The sequence below is a fragment of the Clupea harengus genome, chromosome 19 (assembly GCF_900700415.2).
Source record: "Clupea harengus chromosome 19, Ch_v2.0.2, whole genome shotgun sequence".
Taxonomy (NCBI): Eukaryota; Metazoa; Chordata; class Actinopteri; order Clupeiformes; family Clupeidae; genus Clupea; species Clupea harengus.
The window spans coordinates 10801068-10820576 of NC_045170.1; positions in this window are offsets into that span (position 1 = coordinate 10801068).

Here is a 19509-nt window from a genome sequence, read left to right on the forward strand (position 1 = left end):
TGAACACATCAAAGCGGCCCCCACATAAAACAAAGCTGAATTTACTGCGCTGCTCTCTCAGCCCCTCTCTCTCTCTCTCTCTCTCTTTCTCTCTCTCTCTCTCTCAAAGCATACATCAGTTGCACGTTGGCTAATGCTCCCGAGCTGTGACATTATAGCGAGCTATTCGTAGCGCCACTGCGGTGCTGAGCAGATATATTACAGGCCTTGTATGGCGTGTGAGGAGAACAGAGAGTAAACAATACAGCTATTGTTTTTTCTTTCTGTGTGTGTGTGTGTGTGTGTGTTGGGGGGGGGTTACAGATGCTTTTTTTTAACACAGTGATTCAAGTTAAGAGATTGAGATGCTTATTCTGAAAAGTTTTCTCTTTAAGCCACTTTCTATTTCATCTGCAGAGCCCTAATATCTTACAAAACTTTGGGGCAAATTCCAACAGTGCCTCAGCATGCCTCTTATAAGTCTGACAGTGCATTCTTTGGCTTGTCTCTAAAAACATCCAAACTACATGATTGGTTTTAGTTTTTTTTTTGGGGGGGGGGGGGGGGGGGGGGGGGGGTTTCAAAGCACTGGAACATCTTTACTTGAACGTCTACCAGAAATTCATTAGTGGCCATCACTCTGAATCAGCTCCGAGTTTGTTTTTGATGCTGTCGTAAATGACAGGGAAAAATAAACACGGCACGCAAGTATTTTTATTTTAGTGATGACATCTGATACCATAATCATAGTTTGGGTCCTTACCCAGAAGGCCTCTCAGACTTGCACAGCAATGATTCACAGATGACGCCCATCAAGGCTGGACCATCCATCAAAGACCAGTGATACTGTTAAAGAGCCTTAATGGAAAGCCCTAAACCATTAGATATAATGCAATTTTGGAGACGAAAATCTGAATCCAATGACAGACAAAGCATTTTCGTCTGTAAATATGACTGCAAAAATCAACTCATTATAAAAAATTTGCAATCGTTGCTTTTTATATGGCAACATTTTTAGCGGCTTTACGGCACATATTTTCCCGCTATTTTCTCAGAGCTTTACTACTCATGCGAAACCCAAGTTAAAACTGACAAACCAAGCAAAATATGTAAACAAACAGAAACGTGAAACTGATCTATATCAATAACCAGCATCAACAGGTGGTTCTGCATCTCTGGTCTCCGAGGACCTCGGCGCGAAACCAAGGGCCGATTGAGCCGCCCCTCACAACAAATTAGCGCCGGGAGCGAGTGACGGCGCGGACTGGACGTCACACATCTTTCACCTCCGAGCCCCACTCCTTCCTGAGTCTAATTCTCGACACGCACCTATGAAAACCTCTCGTATTTTCGCAAGTGGTCGGTTCTCCACAGCAGTCTACTGTGCGGGGAACAGAGTTCTCATTGAGAGAGCCGGGGGCCTTTGGGGGGGGGGGGTTAAGGGGGCAAAGGGCTGGAGGGGGACTAGAGGCCCGGGCAGTGGAGCTGTCTTGCACCTGCTTTTCAAACACTTTAACAGGCAATTATCCCGGCAGGCGAAAGCCAATCAAGCAAGCAGTATAGCTCCCACCAGACGCATCTGAGACTGAGAGAGAGAACGAGGGAGGGAGAGAACGTGTGTGAGAGAGGGAAACAGAGAGGGAGAGAGGTGGTGAGGAGAGCAAGGCGTAGTAATGTGACATGAAGCATAATACGGTCGTATGGGTTTATTCTGAGCCCTATTGTTGCCTACTACCCATTACAAAAAAATCACATCCAGATTCAAAAGTTTCAGAAAAGCACATCCAAAATCAAAAGTGCTTAATCACTCCTTTCTTGTTTTTTTTTTTTTTGGTACCATTTATATCGACCTTGAGAGAATAGCTTACAGGCACTGCACAATTAATAAAGAATAAACTCTAAATGTACACAGAGGTTTCTAAATAATTAATTAAATACTTACTTCGATCTGTGAATTGTTTATCGTGACCGCAAGTTTTACATAATGCTGACGTTACAGCAGGTCGACTATGGCAGTCTATAATTATTTCAGTATATCTTGTTAATTGAGAATTCATTCCACCTAATTAAGTCTGTAATATTAATGTTCTAGAAGCCGGTGTCATGCTTGTCAAGGTGTGGGGGGAGAGAGCGGCAAATTAATTAATAAAAGATCTGCATTACAGAGTACACGACCATCGCAGAGGCGCCAGAGAGTTGTTATGTGACACTGATATGCATTTGGGGGGCCTCTGCAATTAAAATATGCAAATAGTGAATGACGAAAACGTATCCCCAGCTCACCACTATCAGTCGAGGCAAGAGATTTTAAAGATTAATGACAACAGGATCAACACAGCTTCTCCCACTCACCATCAAATGCCTAACATGTGGCAGATAGTAGTCGGAGAGTGATTGTATGTGTATATTAATATGCGGAAGGGTGTGGGTCTATTTATGAATGTTTGAAAGGGGTCTTCAAAAGACAGTGTGCACGACTGCAGGTTTTATGTGTGATATGGGTGCTTTGAATGCCCATTTAGGTGTGTGAATGCCACTGCACGGTTTAGTATGCATGTCTGAGTGTAGTATGCATGTCTGAGTGTGCGTGCATGTCTGAGTGTGTGTGGTGAACACGTGGAATGGCACGGGGTGATAGTGGGTAGGGTTTGTTGCTTGGTCTTGCTTCGCCTGTCGTGAACATGTCTACACATGACTGTTGTGACCAAGCCTAACAAAACAACCTCAGCGTGACGATTATCATAAAGCAAACAGGCAAGGCATATAATGAAGCCATTTCTAAGAAGATGGTAGTGTATGTGTGTGTGGTGGTGGGGGGTGGTGGGGCAAGGGCCTGTGAAGCTCGTTAAGATGATTAAGGGGTGAAGGGAGGACATCGGATCTGTCTTCTGGAAGTAATTAAGCAACCCAGAAGAGAGAGGGGAAGAAAAGTCCCAGCAGAACATAAAAGTTTCCATTTTCTGAAATGTAAATCAAAAACATATTCATTAGTATCAGAAAACGAACATGCAAATCTCCACCACTTGAAAAGGACAGTTAAATATGTACACGAGAATAAACAGAGGAGCCATCTGGTCCCGAGTTAGCGGCTCCATTTTTCTGAGGTTTATCAGTGAGCCCCCCCCCCCCCCCTCCTTCTCTCTCTCTCTCTTTTGCTCTCTCTTTCCCTCTCACTCTCTTTCTATCACCCCTCCCCTTTCCTCTCCCTACCCTCTCTCTCTCTCTCTCTCTCTCTCTAGCTGTTTAAGGATTATGAGGAGTCAGGGATAAGCTGCTAGTTAGGGAAGACATCCAATGATAAGCCGCTGTCTCCACGCTTTTACGACCACTCTCTCTTTTCTCTTTGAATCCCCCCCCCCCCCACCCAACAGCCCTCTCTCTGTACAACACATGTGGGAAGGAGCTCCTCTGACACTGGAGCGTCACAAAAAGAGAAGAAGAAGAAGAAGAAGAAGAAGAGAGAAGGGGAGGAGATGAGGAGTGTGGGCGAGTGAGAGAGAGCAGAGGAGGAGGAAGAAGAGAAGCCTTATCAGATGGAGACGAGGAGCTCTGTGCCCAAATTAGGAGTAGGTCTGAGCAGGGCAGTGGAATGCCTGCCGTCATGACAGAGACGACACTGGCATCGTCTCGGCTGGCTGGCGGGGCGCTTGTGAAGAGAGTGATTTACGCCAGTTGTCTGGCACAAGCTAACCCCCCCCCCCCCTTCCCTGCCCCACCAATACCACATACAGTTTCTGTAGTTCAATTCCCATAAATGCCAACCACCCCGTCCACCCTTTATCTGGGACAAGAGGGTGTTGGGATGGGGCACACGCATGCCAACAGGCTCTCATGCCAAGTCAGTGCCCACAGCAGTGGTGCCACGCTTCTCGTTTTTCCATTTTTTTCCATTTCTGCTCTTGCGTCGCTGGTCTCTTTGTCGGCCCTGCCAGGAATGTATTTTTGTTTTAACAACTTTATTGTTGTCCGCCTTCCACAGTCCTCATCTAACTCTTTCTTCTTCTGTATGTGAGTGTGTGTCAGTGCGTGAGTGCGAGTTTGCATGATGACAGCAGTGTGTGTGTGTGTGTGTGTGTGTGTGTGTGTGTGTGTGTGTGTGTGTGTGAGCCTTGCGTGCGGCGCTGTGTGCGTCGGGCAGCTATAGCGTCTCCTTCTGCCACCCATCCGTTTTTTCCATCCATCCAAACGCCTGACCGCCCCATCACATTAAGCCACCCCACCGATTACTTGCCTTTTAACCTGCGCCAACTGGGCAGGGCCCTGTGCCATCAGAGGAGCCTGTACGAGGGAGGGAGAAAGGGAAAAAGAGAGAGAGAGAGAGAGAGAGAGAGAGAGAGGGAGAGGAGGGAAGAAGAAAACAAGAGCCCGACACTCTGCCCCTAATTTGTTTACAGGCCGATTTTATACGGAGATCATGTGAAGGGATAAAACGCATGGGCTCGCATGCGGCAACTAGCAGGCCATCTTTCATGTTAACCCCGCTTGACATGCGTGAGATTTGGGGCCAGAGGTTTTTTTTTCCCTTTCTCTCTCTCTCTCTCTTTGTCTCTCTGTCTCTCTGTCGCTCATTTTCTTTTTTTCCAAATGCCACTTGGCTGCTTTTTCAGGCTATGGTACTTGCACACACAGACCACAACAGAGGCCTTCAGACGAGCACGCATGACCCAGATGGAGTTGATGTAAAAACGGCTCTTCTCTCCTGTCTACTGCAGGGGCCCGTGTTTTTTTCTGCTGCAATTTCATGCTTTTTTGAGTAGACCTTCAAACAACAGATTGGTGATAACAACACCAAATTAACCTGAAATACATTCAAATAACTAGTGTTGTGGAACGGTAATACTCAAATATCTATGCAGCAGCAGACAAAGCTACACACCCCAATAACCATGTGAGCGGTATCAGTGATCGCCAACTGTAATCATATGGATTTAATGATAAAGAGGGAGGGCAAACCCCTGCAAACCTGATCCCTGCCCTGTTAGCGGGTATAATGTGGGAAGTACACACATCTCACTGGATGTTTGTGTGACTGTTCTGACTCCAGAGAGTCGTATATGACTGAGTGCCTCTGGACAGCACACTCAATCGCCTACAGCACTTAAAGTGACCGGATGAGTTAAAAGCTAATTGCTGCGAAATGGGATAATGTGTGGCGATCCCCAAAGGGTCTGCTGCTGCTGACTGAAGGACTGCGGAAATCGGCCAAGCGAAGTAAAGTCGAGCTGCGTTTTTCGAGTAAATTAATGAAATATAATTAGCAAGAGCGTTACGCACGAGGCATTAGCAACTTCAGAAAATGATCCGTTTGAAATGATCAAAATGATCAAAAACACTGTTTATCTGTGAATGGCTTTGATGGTCTTGATGCCACACCAATGCGCTTGTCTGTTTTCTTCACAACCAAACACCAAAGGACATTGTTTTCCCCCCTCGTTTTGTTACCGACTTTGAAGTTGAAACATGTTTCGTGCTCTTTGTTTTTTCCCCCAAATACATCAGCCTCCATTTTATCCCAACAAGCTTTGCAGCATGACAATAATTGTGCCTCTCTAAACATCCTAAATCCTTCCTTCTATGACACCATAATTCAATTTCGCAAGCAGATTATTCGTTGAATTCATTTTCGGGCATTCCATTTAGTCACTTTCCCCCTCACATGTTTCTTCAATTTTCGTCAACTCAAACATAAAATGATAAAAGTAGGAACACCAACGATGAGCGAAATGATGAACCAATTAGGCTCATTAACAGATATCCTTGCGACACGCACAGCTGAACGTGGCCTCGTTTTTCCGCGCATGTGGTTAGCGTGCACAATGGCAAGGTGAATCTCACTAGATGATTCTGCATCTACGCTAATCATCTCTAGTAATAATGAGGTATAAACACAGGGTTTGTTTCTCGACCAAGCATATGTGTGTGTCTGTCTGTGTGTGTGTGTGCGTGTGTGTGTGTGTGTGTACTTGCGTGCCCTCTAAATAATTGGCTCAGTATACAGTGCCATCCAGAGCCTTCCTCTGTTTGCCGTGAGACACGCTTCATCCTCGTAATGAAGGCAGATCCCATTCGAACGCACTTTCATAAAAATGGATGGAAGTCATTATCGTCCACTGGGAGACTGGCAAATGTGTGTGCTGGTGTAAGAGAGCAGATTTCCCCAAGCCCTCCATTCCCAACAAGTGGGAACAAATCCCCTCGGGCTACGAGTGCTTGCGGAATATTGATGGAGCGACATAATCTCCTTACCCCCGAGAAGAAGTGGCACACTCACATCCAAAGTTTGGCTCACGCATGCTGCTAGACCACACTGTAAGCTGGATGAGCGCCGTGCCAACTTGTCCCAATGTTGCTGCTCACTGCTAAGAAACGGAGAAACCCACTGAGACATAGTTTGGTGTTTAAACACGGCCGCCCAGTATTAGTTATTAACCGATTTGATCTCATGCATGTAGAAATGTATACATATTTTTATGTTACGTGGTATTTCGAGGGCAACTTGCATGACCTGTAGCTTAAAGGCCTTACTTTAAAAGTATGGTATACCCTCCCCCCCTCTCTGTCTCTCACACACAAACACCCACACCCACACATACACACACACACACACACACTCACACTTAATACATGCATGCACATGAACACACAGACACACATATTTTTCAATAAATGTGTCGATCAAATGCTGAACAAATATTGTGCCCAACAGTATAGTACATTTTAGAGAGTAGATCCTCTGGATTGACAGATACATATGTGACATACGTACACACATGTACACACATGTACACACACACACACACACACACACACACACACACACACACACACATTCAGACAAAACAAGGACTCTGGACTAGCCAGAGATATAGTCCTGATAAATCTTTTCCACCCCTATTTACACATACCCACTACACACATACACACCAACAAACACACAGACTCCAACACACACAAGCAGAGAAACAAACACACGCATACACACACATTCACTGAAAAAGCGAGCACAGCATATTGCCGAAGGAAACGCGACTACAAAAACTGAGGGGAAATGTCAAGTTATTTTGGGCCTTCTAAAAAGGGAATTTGCAAACACAGACAGCGATGTGCCGGTTACAAAAGAACCCAGAGGATTGCAGATCCAGCAATATTTAGTTTAGTTTAATTGTCCTCTTCTTTCCTCCCAAAAAAAGATGATCACGCACAATAGGACCTGTTTCATTATTGATGTAATTGTGTTTGAGTTCCTACAAAATGCTGTTTAATTTTCTATTTGATTTAAGTATGTGCTGGCGACTGATCCAAAAACTATGCAGAAATCTGCTGTGGGAATTAAAAACTCTCTGAAATGGGGCTAAACATTTGTTTCTGTCAAAAAAGCCCAAGCAAAAATGGAGAATTAGGACTGAAGCAACAACCAGACAGACAGGAAGGAGTGAGACCCACCTGGGGGAACTGATAGACAGGCGGGCACACAGACACTCACACAACACCCGCCACCACCCTTCCCCCCCACCACACACACACACATATATATACACACACACGCAGATGAGTATGGCGTTTAATTAAACTCTAAAACTGTGCACAAAAAAAAGCACACGTGCACGCGTGCCGTGACACCAGTGCCCGGGAACCATCCTCACAAGGGAGCATTTCTGCTCTGCGAGCACATAGAACAGTATCCGCAAGCGGTAAAGCATCCTCACAGGGGAGCAATCTGCTCCACGTGCACAAATGCGGTATTGCAAGCACGGGGCTGTGACAAGCACTTGCTCGAGCCTCCCTGTGCACTCGCAACTGCTCAACATTCGCTAATCAAGTTGAATTTTGGAGACTGGCTATTGTCTCCAAGTGGCTATTGTCTCCACTCGTTCGATTGGTCACTTTGAATACTGACCGTGACCTTTGATTGGCTGGTTTAATCATTGCAACTCTACTAATCTCTTGTTCCACACTCCAGTCCAGCCAGTCCAGTTGGTGGCTTATTAAAGATGTTCTCGTTTGCGACTAGAAAAGAAAGGCAATTTTCCGTCTTTTTTATTTTTATATTTTATTATAGGTATATGGAATGTAAGCCATTCATCATAGATTACCGTATTTTTCACCTTAAGATAAGCTATATTGTGCAGATGGCTACACACTGTGGACATGTAATAAATCATATTGCTATAGCTTTATTGCTATAATATTAGCTAGTTTGCCCCAGTTCATATGTAGCCTACATCCAAATGCAGCACTTTTCTCTTAATTCTTCTATTTTTGATATCTACACGCACAGTAAAGTTCCAGGACACAGAGCTCAGTCTTAGTAGGCTGTATTATCTAGCGTTAAGTAGGATTATACACTAGGTCCCCTTCTCCCTTTCAGCCTTTACACTTTAAACAGTCTCCAGTCTCACTTTCCTTCTGCTCTCTGTGAGCGAGGCCTTACCTGTTATAGGCTACTGAAATAAAAATCAATTTTGATGACATAACCTGCTGTGTCAACGAGTCCTTTGAAAAGACCGCTCAGACACCCAATTCAATACTTGAAACTTGAAAGTGCCTTGGGCTCCTGTTAGAAAGGCACTATATGGGCTACTTAAAGAGTTTTTAGTTATACACAGGAGAAGATGTTAAATGCCTTGTGCTGTTGGTTGGGGGCTTCCAACAGCAGCCAAACGTCTCAATGGCACATACAAGTAAACGTAGTGTAGCCAGGTGGTAAAAAGGGGGGATAAACTTGACGCTAACACAGTTACAGTCTTTTGCATAAATAGTACTAATGGGAACTAGGATGAGATTTAATTGTTTATTAACAAAAGTGGTAAAGTCCATGAAAAAAATCATTATTTACAGCAATGAAGATGGAATATGTTGCAGGCGCAAGAAATTATAGCTTATGGGAAAGTTCTACAGGAAGACAGTTGGTCCCTGTCTAGATGTCCAGGTGGTAGGCAGGATCAGGACTGGGGCCCTACGCCAAAGACTGTTACTGTGTATCCCTGTTACATTGCTTATGTCTCTATAACCTTGTCAGGATTAAATCAGCGTTTCAATTCTTGCCTCCCAAGTCTTTTCTGGTAGAACTACAGGACAAGGAGACAAGAATTGTTAAAAGTTTTTAAAGTCCAAACTTGTCCAGTAAGCATGTTTACGTATTGTCTTTGTAATTCATTAATAATTTCCTGTCGTGGTCGACCTGTCTTTTCATGAAGATGTTTTGTAACAGATGCATATGTGAATTTTTAACTACTACTTTAGCTACTGTTTTAACATTCTTCATGGTATTGTAAGACCAAGATTGTAAGATTGGGGTTTGCCCACATGTTGGCGTGTAATTGCTAGCATGTAATGCAATTGAATAAGCTGAGGATAGAAGCCCAGAAAATGACTCAACACAGCATCTATCAACACACATCTAGTGTTTAAAAATCATCCTGAACCTTGCAGGGCGATGCTGACATGGAGTCGACCGAGTGGGATTCTACATCATGAAATGGCTTGCCCACCTACCCAAGCCCCCCTTGTGTGTTTATGTTTATGTCCCTCCTCCTCAGCCCCTTTCCCACTTTTCAAAATGATGCAGTGGGTGGAGTTCGGCCCAGAGCTGGAGGTGAAGTTACACTTTAATTGATCGTATCTTCTATTGATTGCAACGCTTCCCCCTTCCTAATGACAATTAGTGGAAAACAGTGGAAATTGCATGCTCAAATCAATTAGTGCTGAATCCGGCATGAGATCTTGACTTGATGAACCTTGACATGAGCTGCTAATCTGCTCCTCCAGCCTGTTGTTGATACTCTATGAATGTTTGTGTATATTTTGCTTAATATAAAGTTTTTGTTTGTGGTCTTATCTATTTGAACATAAATGGTCTGCGTTTGTGGTGTCAGCCATCAAGGAGGCAGAGAATGACATCACAAACACTGTCATGGGGATTTACAGAATCCACAGAGATGGGAATTCTACAGAACCTGAGGATGTGGGGATTATGACAGAGGGTAACAAGGTCTTGAGAAACCTCCCGCAGTGTCATCTTGGACTTCATCCGCCTCTTTGGGCTCATTTATGACCTTCAGCTAAGCTTTCCGGACAACCTCAAATACACCTTGGAGTTTTTCCAGAAGATTATAATGGTTCAAGTTCAATGCAAAGATCCAGCAGTTGAAAATCAAGATGTTTGGATGAATAGTGCACGGAGACTCTTGGGATACTTGGACAGAGTAAAACACACACACACACACACACACACACAACCACACACGCATCACCATATGTCCATCAATCACTGAAGGACGATTTCACTTATTTTTCAGCAGTAAGACCGATTTCCCTCACCGTACCTCAGTAAAACACACAGACACAGACACATACATCATCGACAGATTGCTCAAGAACGATTTCACATGCCTTAATAAAGTACATGACATTGAGGCATCTTCTTTTGGGTCTGTAGTTTCTTTACTCTGACATGTTAAAAAATATTACAGTTGAAGCTACAGCATATGGATCTTTGGAGTTCTGAGACTCAGTAAAACACACACACACACGCACGCACGCACGCACGCACGCACGCACGCACGCACGCACGCACGCACGCACGCACGCACGCACGCACGCACGCACGCACACACACACACACACACACACACACACTCATAAGGACCACACAAGAACTTAGTATGCCATATTGAGGTACCTGATTTATTTTAGTAGTTTCTTTGTTATAACATGTTATACATTTTATTTGTGACGCTACAGTATAGGAATTGGCAGATCAACCAATATTTAACTGTTATCCACTGTACTGATAAGAACCTTTTTTAGGATTTATTTTACTTCTAATGACAAATTTGTTCTCAAATGTAAAAGCATGTAAATGTTTAAATAACTTCTTCTTTCTCTTACTTTAATAAAAACTGGACTTTGTTGGCATATGTTGTAGATTGATTGAATAATTACAATAATTATGCTGTTATTCAAAAGACAGCAATCTTCAAATTGTAGACTTAAAATGTATTTATGCAGTATTTCCTTGATTTTATTACAATTTAAAGATGTTTTTAAAGAATGAAAAATTTGTAATTCTACTCAAATTTGGCCGTAACAAGAATTACAAGAATTTATACAAGGAAAAACTGTACAGCAATTCATTGCTAAATTATGTATAGTATTTTAATATAATTTTACGGGAACTGTTTGCCAACTTTTGCCACTGTCCCCGCCTCTAAAGACTCCAAATTCAACTTGACGAGCTAGAAGAGCAGTTGCTAGCACCTAGGGAGGGTTGAGCTAACACTTGTCAGAGCGCCATGCTGGCAAGACTGCATTTGTTCATGCAGAGCAGAAATGCCCCCCCTGCAAAGATGCACTGTCATTGTACAGCACTTCATTGTTGAATTATGTATAGTATTTTAATATCATTTTACGGGAACTGTTTGGCAACTTTTGCTTCCAAACATTTCTGTTTCTTTTTTTCTTTTTTAAATGTACCCCAACAGACGAACATAGTAACACTTCGCAGATATTGTTCTGTGCATTTCACAAGCACGCCAAATGTTTTTATGTGACAGAGTTTTGAGACGAATTAATAGCCATACATGAGCCTAATGATTATCCCAAATAGAGATTAAAAACTCAACAAAATAGATACCTCCCTTTCAATTCTACCTTATCTGAGCGGAGTTACAGCGCTACAGAACAGCGAAGGGATAACAGATTTATGTCTGTGCATGACTGTATGGAAAAGATGTGACTGCACGGAGTCCTCCACATGAAAACAAGCACCCAGTCATACCCACCTCTCTCATCCAGCAGCCGCACGAATCTGAAGGAACAGACAAGAGCTGAGGAAGATCCCATTCTCCTTTTTTCTGGCATCGGGTACCGCAGCTGAAAGAACCGTCTCGTCACCCCCTAGTGGCGTACGGCGAGACTACCTCTGCTGTAGTCGCTACTGGTTAAGATGAGGTGTCTATGTTAGGACACCCTTGGGATGTTCTGCAGGGAACGGGGAGCAGGGACACACCGCAGCCTTCTAGAACTGTCGAGAGAAAGGCAGCGGGAAAGAGAGAGAGCGAGAGAGAGAGAGAGAGAGAGAGAGAGAGAGGAGCTGGGGTCATGTGTACTGACTCAACACCTATGACTCGAATTCTTACCAGGAGAAACAGTACAGGAAAACATGTATATACATGGGCTATATATATTTCAATGCAAAATAAAGATGTCAGTCGTGGTTTAGAAATGTACAAAAACAAAATATGCCACAAGGTTTTGAACGTATGGAAAGAACTTTTGTCAGTTCACAGTACAATGAGCCTTGTTTCAAGTCTGTCCACAAAGCACTGCAAGTGTCTCTTTCCATTTGAGGGACATCCTTCTACACACACACAAACACACAGATACACCTTTGTTTCTGTAGAAAAGGGTTTCCCCACAATGTGTGGAAAATTAAATAGCAGAGAAAAAGTTTACTCAGGGCCAAAGCGAGTCTAGACAAAACAGTTGATGTGATGGCGGGTCGTTATTTGTGGATCAACAGCGCTCCTTCATATCCCAGACATCAAGAAGGACGTGTGAGCGAGAAAGTGAGAGCGTCAAAGCAGTCAGTGCACGACTGACACACACCTCCAACCGCCTCGGTTTGACGGCGCACAGTTATGTTTACCTAACATGAAAAAAAGAAAACATTTGTTTCTGTTTGGCCGTCTGATTCTTGTAAAACATCTTTTCGAGGAAAAACACACACTGAACATATTATTAATAACTTTTCAACCAAGCAGAACACTGGCAGAGTCTCCTCTTCAAGAGCAACTCAAGAGGTCTTTGATGTTAAATAAAAAGGTGCATCTTTCTTGGTCTACTATGTAACTTATGGTGTGTTACTTTTACCATTTCTTGAACATGACGATTTAAAATGTGCTTTTTAAATAGTGTACCCAGTGATGAGAGCACAGTAAACAGATCCATATCCATGCACAGTAAGTTCAAATATATCTCTATCAAGTGCCATCTCCTTCAAATGTTTTGCACCTGCATGTCCTACAAAATGTATGCAATCTATATGACCAGCAACATTAAACAAAACTCCTAATTAAGTACTTCCACCCTTTGTGCAACCCATGCAATTATAGCATAAATGCAGTGTGTGTGTGTGTGTTTGGGGGGGGGGGGGGGGGTAATTTATCTTTGCAGGCTTCATTTTAAGGATGGCCTGGCGGAGCAGTTTAACAAGAGACCGCATCATTAAGCCCTGAGCATGGAGCCCAACGTTTTTGCAGAAAAGAAATCACAGCGCAAACCAAAACTTATCTGTATGACCCCAACGTTCAAAAATGCACCGACCAACATTGCCATATCACATAATGTTAAGCGTGTGCTTTTCCTACCTGGCAGCTAGGCAAGAACAACAGAAGAGAGGTACAACTGAGCCTAATCACATCGGCTCGCTGGCGTGTCCTTACCTCCCCCTCAAGAGAGGAAAAACGGCATAGCCTAAGCAGCACGTTATCCTACATAAATCGCGCCTATAGGCCTCAGTCGTAAAAAAAGAAAAGAAAAAGTAAAATAATGGCCTACCAGTGTAGAGGTGTGTCTCATACATTTTGGCGACGAGATTACAAAAAAAACTAGTCACAGTAAAGAAACGAGGCCCGTAATTCACGTACTGCACGAGGCTTAACCGCTCAATCAAAGCCGCCCTCGGCGCGTTGGAGGTTGCAGAGGACCGCTCTCTAAAACCATGTGCTGTATCCATTACCTGCCGCTAGCCCACATTGCACATGGGATGAGTAATATATTCCTATACATCGCTGTACATATTATGTGTTTCCTGGCAGTGGCACTCCATTGCCAATATAATAAACATATTATTCTATCCGGCGCAGACAACTGTAGGCTACCATTATTCACAATTCTTTTCTTTCTCTCCCTCCTCTTCAATCGTAGGAGCGGCGGCTGGTTTCGATTTTTAAGAAGGCAGGCCACTCGACCATATGGGCAACAGGTTTGTCTGCACAGTGTTTTGGGGTATTAATAAAATCATCACCGAACCGTTTTGTCATGTTAGCTGACACCAAGACGCGTTGAAGCTAAAGCTGGTGAGTTGTGACAATGTGAAGAAGAAGCTTTCTGAATCCGATGAATTTTTCTGGGATTAAATGTCTGCCCATAAACGTGACGGGGTACATTTCCGCCGTTGTAACTGGAATATTTTCTAGTGTAGAACACTGACAAGACTAATAACAATTTCAACATACACTGATTACCAATTTTATTTTAGGGAAACCTGAACCACACACACACACACACACACACACACGCGCGCGCACATGAAATAGAGCCCCGAGATGCAGACTGGAGTTGAAAACTGAAGTCTTTTTCTGTGGGATTTTTTTCGCCGAGGTATCCAGAGCGTGTCGGCTAAATAAATGACGGTCGGCAGGTGTGGAGGCCAGAGTGTCCTGCCTGCCTCTGTAACTCTCCTCTCCACCTCTGTTATCTGTTAAACCCCGGAACTTCAGCCTGCTCAGCACGAACGGGGACTGATGGCAGGAGTGCAAGTCTCTCTCTCCCTCACACACACACACACACACACAGATCCACAGTAAGAGCAACAACCTGTCCAAAGGCCCTGCGCTGGCAGACGAAAAATACACTTGCTTCCTCTGTAAATAAACCAGTCCAGACCAAAGACGTCCCACCCCCCTCTCTCCTTCACTCACCTCTTCTACTCCTCCTCTTTCCGTGCTCGTCCTAATGTTCATCACCCTCCCCTTCGCACAGGGTCCCTTGCAAGCAGGCATGAGCGCTTTCCCGGTGAAAGCGTCCGGAGTGTCTTCATTCTCCTTGACAACCGAGTAGTCACGAGATCATGTTCGCATCACTCAGGAGACAAAATATATGTGTATCCGCGTGTTTGCCGTAGCCTTTCTTGTTTGCGAGAAAAATGATTTTGCATCGACAGATGGCCTTAATAAAGTAGGCTTGCCTTCCATAAACCGGATAAAGCCTTCTGCTCCGTTCTCTTATTGAAACAGATAATGAAATGTATCTTACTTCAAAGATGGCAAGATTCAGTGAGTTACCACAATGATCTATGCATTCAATATGCACGTATTGATTAGCAATACACCAAAGACAATATAAACGTTACAGGCGACCATAAAATAAATAAAAAATCTGCACGTCAGACCCGTGAAGACTCGAGGCCATCGTGCGCACGCGTTGCACAATAAATATCCACCTCTGACCGCTGCGCGCCTGTTAGCCGGTAGTATTTATAGTTATGGAGCGTTAGGTGAAAATAACCCCACTGTTAACCTGCACACTTTATTATGGAGTTTATTGGGCTTGTCTGTGGCCGTGGAAATTGCAAATCTATATACTTCATCACAGAGAGAGGGTCCGCGGAAAGGCAACACACTATTTACTCTAGTCGATTTATTTTACAGGGTCTGTGGCTTGATTCGCCCCGCTTATGTGTAGAGCAGCCAATTACTTCTCTACCCCTTTTTAAATAATAGTGTTTGGCCAAGAATCTAGGTTTTAAAATTCAAGAAAGCTTTAAATTAAATTAAATTAAATTATTATGGTATTTGGAGACTTTCAAATTCAAGTTTGTTTGGAATGGATCAACAACATCGACATGATAGGCCAATGTTAGTTGGTGGGCTTGAGACCAGGCGATGCATGGAGAGTATGGACACATACTGTGATCAGTACTGAACAGAGCGTATATACTGTACATCAAGTTATGTGGGGAGAGGTGTGGGGATCTGTAACTAAAACAGAATTAGGATTACAACTTCTGTCTTACTGATCTACTCTTGCAGCAAACAATTCCATTGCTTTAATAATTGTTAAAACATATCCAAATCTAGTTGTGCATACTGACGTGGGGTAAATGATTAGTATGCTAAACCTCCATGGAAATTCTTGACTTGAAATATGCAATCCAAAATCTGGAATCTGACACAAGAAATCTCACTTTTCTCAATTAACTGGGTGAAAAGTTCTATCTGATGTTTCTCTGGTTTAAAGAAACTACACCTCAGGTGTTGACCTCCAATTTAAGTAACGACTTTAATGAGGTTTTCTTGTTTATTTAGCAGGTGGGGTTTTTTGTGGTACTTTTTCAAGATTCCACTAGGCACAAAACTTCTGTAATCTTCAGTAAATTACTTCACTTCAGTATCACTGTGACTGTGTCTATAAATATTACATCTACAGTCTAAATAAAATATCTAAGCAATTAAAAAAAAAAGTCTGGAAAAAGGTATTAACATTTCTGTAGATCTTATGTACTGACAGACTGGACAGACCTTTTACCATTTTTGTTGTAGGCATTTCAAGAGTGTCCTAACAAAGAGTGTATTTCACTGCCATACACAATGTCCTGTGCTACACACACACGCACACACACACACACACACACACACACACACACACACACACACACACACATAACGCCCTGTGCTACTTCCTCAACATGTGTATTTACTGTACCACTCACACAACTTCATTAAGATGTAGTCACTGTACGTTTTTAGAAATACCCACAATTACAAGCAGTTGCTCTTCTTTTGTCTTGTGTGTGTGCGCGCGCGTGTGTGTGTGTGTGTGTGTATGTGTGTGTGTGTGTGTGTGTGTGTGTGTGTGCGTGCGTGCGTGCGTGCGTGCGTGCGTGCGTGCGTGCGTGCGTGCGTGCGTGCGTGCGTGCGTGCGTGCGTGCGTGCGTGCGTGCGTGCGTGCGTGCGTGCGTGCGTGCGTGCGTGTGTGTGTGTGTCGTGTGTGGATGGTTTCTAGATTCAGACTGCTCTGTCATACATACACCAATGCAACGTTTTACAGTAGAATTTAAAAAGGCAATTTGAACCACACAAGCAACAGATCGTCACATGCTCAATGGGGCAACGCCATTGGACAAAAATCATTTGGAGGTGTGGATGTTAGCCTTTTCACTTTTAAAGCAAACTATGTCATTGTGAATTATACCAGTGTTGTACATTATTTGATTAGAATGACAGTAGTTTGCCTAATGTTCAGCCTAATTAGTTTTCATACCAATCATTTATATATTACTATGCATATATCAGTGCTAAAAACTATGCCCATGCTGTTATCATAACTGAAATACTTTACTTAATTACATTGTTTTGGTATTGTTTCTTGGGTAAGTAACATAATTATTTTTCAGTGAGCAGTACTTGAGAGGTATGTTGAATGCAGTACTGTGCTGTATATCTTTGATATGTTGACACTGTAGCATGAGTAGTCATTGAGTCATGAGTTGCTGTGTTCTTTTGATAGCCTTGAAATGAGTGTCTTTCTCATGTGGTGAGCCAATTATTGTGTCCGACGAGATATAGTGCGAGTAGACACCACGCATTATCCTCTGTCACAACATGTGAAGCCTGGTGTTACGCCCAGTAATGTTGTATGACATAAGGTTCAGCAGAGCCACACCAACCGAAATTTTCACCAGACGCCACTGATTTATGTAACTGCTACACAGCTGGCCAGATAGATTTGCATGCATGGTTTCCTTGTTTCACATGTAGCGCTTTTAGCCTAGCCCCCTTACCTCCCCATGCATTTCAGCACAGTGATTTATGAGTCTTAGATTAGCCAATTTAATTAAACTTTTTTTTTTATGTCTGCATCCCAAAATGTGCTGTTGTACGTTCTAGCGATAGGCAATTACAGAATAATGAGCAACGTCCAAACAGGAAACGTTTTTTTAATTATCATGAACCCATTGTTAATGTTTTTGCTAAAATATTTTGATCTAGGTAAACAGAAGTAAAAGCACACCAGCTTGCAATATATTTAGCCTTCCATATCATATCGGGCCTGTGCTGTGAGAACGCAAATTAAATGGTTTAGATCAAGAATCCCCCTTTCCCCCTAGACCCCAAACATACGTCTCAGCAAGCAGAAATATGACTCTGGCTGAAAGCTACGCAGTGCATTTATCTAGATTAGCAGCTACCCCTCGCCTACCCACCCCCAGCACCCCCAGCCCTACACCCCCCCATCTCAACCCCCCCCCCCCCCTCCATTTGTCGAGGTTGTTTTGTCAGAACTGTTTAGAGGGACATAAAGCCTGCTTGTTTTGACATATGGTTTCTCGGTTTTGTTTTTGTTGATAATGAGAACCATGCGCTCTGGCGAGCGGAGCCGGGGCCCGAGACACAGCGGTTGCCGCGGCAGCAGTGGGCCTAGGACAGAGGAGAGGGAAATTACCTGAGGCAGAACCCGCCCACCCCCCCCAACACACACACACACACACACACACACAGTCATTCACTCGTTTCTTTTCTTTCTTTCGCTGGTTTTCTTCCTCTGTCCTAGAGCGAATGAGATTTCTGCTTTCGCACGGCTCTGGTGCTGGAATGAATGGTGGCGGGCGGGCGGGTGGGCAGACAGACAGACGGGGGTGGGAGCGGCTTTGATTGGAGGTGCAGACGCATGGCCTTTACGCTGTGAGTGATTACAGGTAACGCTGCGGCCTCTGGAGCCTGCCTAATGAGCAAGTTTGTGCTGCTAACTCTACCCCTCCCTCGTCTATCTCTCCCTCCCTCTCTCTCTCTCTCTCTCTCTCTCTCACTCTCTCTCTCTCTCTCCCTCCCTCCCTCCCTCCTGCACTCATTGTCCCTCTTGCTGTTACACACACTTACATACATACATACCTTTTTCGCTCCCCAAAACAATCACACACAGCCCTATCTCCTGGGTATATGCACATATACCCACTTATTTTATGGCACTGCTTACACAGACACACACATTCACAAACACATAGTTACATGTTTATACACACCTACTCTCCCACTTAAACACACACACCCACACACACACACTTAAACACAAACACTCAAAAACTCCTCCCTTTTCTTTCCTGTTACTCAAACACATACACTTTCTTTTTTCTTGCTCTATTGCACTTTCACACACACACACACACACACGCACACACTCACACACACACACACACACACACACACACACACACACACACACACACACACACACACACACACACACACACACACATAGGCACACACACACACACACACCCACATAGGCACACACACCAGGTGCGCTCTCAAGCTGTGGGACAAAGGCCCTCCTGTGACTGGTCCAGGTTGGCTGGAAGTCTGGCAGCATTCATATTTTCCAGCGTGCACAGCTCGCTCTTTTTCGGGCTGGGCTGGAACAAAAGCTGATTCTGCCATTTTTTTCAGCGGGGGAAATTGGGTAATTTGACCCGCCATGACCTGATCATGTAGAAGCTGACCTGCCTGTCGGACGGAAGCCTTGTGCTGCCTGCCCAGGGTTGCCACGGCACTAATCATTCAGTACAAGGGTCATGGCAAAACTACAGACAGTTTGGGCAGGATTAAGAGGGACAGAGAGAGAGATAGAGAGAGATAGAGAGAGAGAGAGAGAGAGAGAGGGAGAGAGAAGGAAAGAAAAAGCTTCCTCGTTTTTATCTCCAGTGTGCACATTTTCTGCTTCTTTTGTCTGCTCGCTTTTTTCCGCCAT